The following is a 5,379-nucleotide window of genomic DNA, read 5'->3' on the forward strand; positions in this document are numbered from 1 at the left end:
CTGTGTATGACACAATAACATAACATGACCCACAGAATAGATCAAACTACAAAATAGTCAAGGAAGACACATTAAGTGATGAGTGATTCTGTAAACAGGCCTATGAAAAAACCTTACATGGCCAGAAGAGGAGAGGAAAGGGTTTTAGAGAAAACCAAGGATTAAAATGTAGTTCCAAAGTTTTAATAGGAAATGGAGAAATGTTTATCTAGCTAAAAGCCTGACTCCAAACAATCCATGTTACTACAAGAAATAATACTGATGAATAATTTCACCAGTTGTCTGCCAAGTACATTCAAGGACTTAGTGTTTTCCCTAAGAATATTGTTGACACACACAAATTTGACTTATTTCATGAGAGATATTGGTGACCCACACAAAATATTTTATGGCATTTCAGACATTTCACAAATAGGTCAAAAAGTGTAAGTAGTGTGAGAAAAAGACAGTTCAAACATGTTGGAGGAGCAGCATGGGGGCATGTCACAATATTCACTCAGTGGCAGGGGAAACTCTGGGATACATTACTGCCTTACAATGAAGATTTTACCTCCAAAAAATAAAAAAAATAATACTAATAAATCCCGAAGGTTGTTCACATGAACTTTCGAGTATTTACAGAATCCTCAAAAGTTTCCTCTAGAAATCTGGATGAAAAACTATTCCATCTGTTGCAGGAGAAAAGATTTTAAACCTGTTTCTCTCTGACAAACTGATGCACCAGTCCAATGTTTGTCAGCCTGGTCGGTGAGAGTGAGTGAGTCCTGAGTTAACACTTGCAGTGCACAATGTTGGGGAGAATTTGGAGAGTGCGATGTTTTGCAGGAGTGATGACTCTGATGAGATGATGAGTGACAACACCTCCTCCCTGAGGAGATTTTTTGGAGCAGATGGAGATGGATGTGTGGGTGAACAGGACTAAATTTCACTGTGGTTTTAAGGCCACTCAGTGACGGAGGGCTGCAGACAGCTAAGGACAAATGCTCCTCTATCAGACAGGTAATGGAGGAGTGAACAGATGAATGGAAACTGGAGTCTGATGTATCCATGAATACATTCACCTCCAGTCCACTCTTCTACGCTCTTACTTCTTTTCACTCATTGCCTCTAAAGTTAATCTGTCTGAGGTTAATCCCTCCTCAACTGCAGGAAAATATATGTTGACCTTGGACACACAGCTCCCTCCAATGGCAAAGACACATCTATTACATGCAGCCACTAATGAGAGTATTAGGAGAGAATTCAGATTATCTTGTTTTTACTGTCACAGTTGGGGGAGGGTTCACCTTCCAAAAGCTCAGGACAAGACATAAACACAGACAAACATTAAACAGACACAATTTTGGGTATGTGGGAGAAACATAAGAGGAACACAGTGAGAAGATGAAAACACAAACACAATGGAAAGCTGAACCAAGGATTCAGATTGAGCAGGTGTGAGTCATTGTGCGTCTGTTATGAAATGAAATTTAGATTTTTTTTTTTTTTTAAATATATCTTTCAGTTCAGTCTCATCTCCATTCTTCTTCATTTGTTTTGAATTTTGAGCCCTGATTTTAGCTCAGGAATACAGAGGAAATTCACTCAAAAGAAAATCCTACAAACATAGATAACGTAATAAAAAGTGTCTGTTGATATGTATAACGCATAATTGAGAGTAAATCACAGAAAACTAGATATAGAATATATGCTGTCATGCAAGGTTATATTTACACACTCAGGTGGTTCATAATTTTTTTTTAAAGAAAATTTACTTTTTTTGGTTTTGTACAGTATATGTGATGTGGGTAATATATATTTCAAATCAACTGATACACAAATCAGTAAATCCATCGATGCATCAAAAATAAAAGAGTTAGTGGTAGGTGTGTGATGTGTTGTGAAAGAGGATTAACAGTGGGTATCACAATATCTTGTGTGTAAATGCTACACTATGGTGTCACCAAGGTTCCCCCATGCGTCATCAGTGGGAGTACGCTTTATTTATTTTGCAGACTTGTGGAAAAGCTTGTAGACTAAACCACATGAGCTCATCAGTGGGTGGGAACCTCATGTAATTGAGCCTGCAGAGGATTTAGAGAGCTACACACCACCACGCATCACACTCAAGAAAGTAAAGAAGATTAAATGACCTTTATGTTGGTTTGTTCCCATCGTGGGATTGATTGGATTTTGCCAAGATTTTTTAGGACATATAACTGATTACCAGGTCTTTGACTACCTATCTGCTTATTTATCTACCTACTTGGATCGTTTGTTTGTTTGTGTCTTTGTTCAAAGATGTCCTATAAGCCCCACATTTAAGCAGGAGAATCATCTCTTTCTTGTGTATTCATGGCTATAACATGAAATGAATGAACAATGGCTCATTGTGATTAAGAAAAGAAAGTGTTGCGGTTTAACTGATGTTGCTGATGGTGCATCAGTTAGCCTTCATCTAAACATACTTGGACAAAATCATGAATAATATACTGTTAAAAAAACATAAAAATAAATTAGTCTGACATGTTCAGTTTCCCTGCTCTCCTCTACACCCATCACCCCAAAAGACAACGCGTTAAGCCCCTGCCTCTTGGGTGGATCTGAGGCTCTGTGGTTAATCTCGTCAACAGATCAGAGACGAAGGGACTGAGCGCAGGGCAGGGGCTACGCCATCCACCACCTAATGGGATTGGCCGCCATCACTAGATGTGCTACTGCGATTAGCCTGCTTGGAAGCGTTCTGGGATTTAGAACTCAAGCACCCTGCCCCAGGCCTTTAGCACTACATGCTTAGGCAGAGTGACGTGAGAGTGATGTTCAGTATCTCAGGACAGAACTGAACTGTGACATGGTGCTGAGAGGAGAGGCAGTGTGAAAGGGAAAGTTCTGCTGTTTCTTTTTCTTTGATGCACTGATTGTAGATACAGTATGTATGACTAAAGTATTTCAGGAGGTTACACAGGTGTCTAACCTCCTGAAATACTTTTTCCTGTCACACATTTTCTTTTTCAGAAGTCCCAGTCTGTCAATCCTTTAGCTGCCCACCGAGCCTATTTGACCCTGACGTCACTAAACTGGACCGTCTGGCTGGCTGAAGGGCAGAACTTCTGCTAAACCTGTTCCACCAACAAGAAACTCACAGAGAGAGTTGGAAATATATGACACCATTACACAAAATTAAATAAATATCCCAAGTATTCACATCTAGTTTAGGAGGATTTTATTATTCTTTATAAAATTTTATTTGATGAAAAAGCTTTATGAGGGTGATGTAGATGTCTGTGCAGTCCCACAGCTGCTGGGTGTGCCTCCAAAACTGGAGCACAATGAACAGACACTGTGCTACTGGACATTAGGCAGCTGCTTAATATCCAGGATAATCACCACGTTGACACAAAGATGAAAATGAGGTTGTCAATTAAACAAATTAATATTATGATTAGCAGATATTTCTTTGTCAACATGCTTGTAGCCCTGTAACACACATAACATAACTCCATCTGTCGAAGCTGTAGAGACTTGTTGTAGTTTAAATAAAATCACATTTAGTTGATTAATATACCAGCTTATGCAGCAGGGAGCTACTGTAAGTGTCACCAGTGATGAATTGATGACCTGCCCTTCACCCTCTGCACTGATATTACTGACTACATTAAAGGAGGTTTCATGATACAGGTGTTAATGTATCCCAGACGTCATTAGTCATAAACTCCATCTCCACAGGCATGATGTGTAAATACAGAGAAATCCAGCTTCATAGCTTCATCCAGCTTTTTTTTATTTCTGTAGATGTTGATGTACCATTGGCCACACTAGTCTCACTTTGCGAAAACATGAGGACATTTTGCATGAAGTTTAAAGAAAGAGTCCCATCCCTTTAATCTACCAGTCTTCCTTTGAGCTTTACTGAAATCAGCTGACACAGTCTGAACTTTGAAATAGAGTTTAGTGTCATTCAGGATGTTTTCATACCAATGCCAGTACTTCAGTAACTGGTTATTCAACATATTTTAATACAAAACCACAAAACACACAGAAATGTTTGGGTTACACTGAATGTATAGTAACCAAAAATTATCAATAATTTTCTCGTGCATCTGCAATACAATAAACATTCAAACAGTATAATATCAAAAAGCCCATAATTACTACTGCACATGAAAACCATCTGAAAAGTGATGCTGCAAAAATGCAAATCAGCTTTTATTTTTTGAAACAGTAAACAGTAACTAAACTAAACCAAACAACATTTTTGTAAAGACTCGTTTGGCTTCTGACGCATTTTGCTGTCCAAAATACACAGCAGCAAGCTGTCTTCTGACTTAAATTAGTAACATCAAATACAGTTTCTCAGTTTAAGTCCTCCAACACGCAGGGCAGCGACGTAACAGTCCTGGAGACAAGGCCCACTGACCTCCACCCGCTCCACTCACTGGGCTGACCTATTCATAAATCAACTGCTCCAATCCTGCAACAGTACATTTACTGTACGCAACCTCCTGTCGTTAACATTTACTTTGACTGACAGAATACAGGAGTATTTTTGAGTTATATTCAGGTACTGAATGTCAGATCCTATTCAAACGCCTACAGATTATGTAACTTGAGAAACACACTGAGGTCATATTATCGCAGAGACCCTGCTGAATGCTGCAGTGCAGTGACAGTTGCTTTATTTAGCAGGCACCACACCACCTGGGATTTAAACGTCTTAACTATAAGAAGTTTATGGGACCTTAATTCCTCCCTCCCTGCTTTGTCCATGTGACTGACACTGAAGTCAAGAGTCCAGCAAGCAGGAAATACAGAATGGATGAAGAAAGCACACTGAGATTTAAAAGTTTTATCTCTGAAAAAGGTAGTTAATTTGTTCAGATTGACCTAAGATTTCATGACTTTGTCCACAAAGAGGATTTGAACACACAAAATAAATTGTATTGATGTGCATACAATTTTATTCAACTTTTGTACACGCTTAATGTTCCGGTCAAAAATGACCATTTATTAAGAAAGAATGGGGGAGACAACAATTAGAGTAAAAACTGAGCTCAGGTACATCCTCATTTGTCAGATGGACATATGCACACACACACACACACACACACACACACACACACACACACACACACACACACACACACACACACACACACAACCACTGTGGGAATCTTTGCCTAGTAGAGTCTCTCTCCCTCAGGAACAACACCTGTTTTGACAGTTCTCACAGAAAATTGCAACATTATTTCAATAACACTGAACTTTTCCTGTATCTTAGATATATAATTCTTTTTGAGGCTCTGCTCACAGTTCATTGTGTGGCAGCACCATGGCAGGTCGATATACTGTGAGGCTCTTGATTACATATTTGATGATCACCACACTGATGAGGACGGGAGA

This window comes from Lates calcarifer, linkage group LG6, assembly GCF_001640805.2.
Source record: "Lates calcarifer isolate ASB-BC8 linkage group LG6, TLL_Latcal_v3, whole genome shotgun sequence".
In the NCBI taxonomy this organism is placed as follows: Eukaryota; Metazoa; Chordata; class Actinopteri; family Centropomidae; genus Lates; species Lates calcarifer.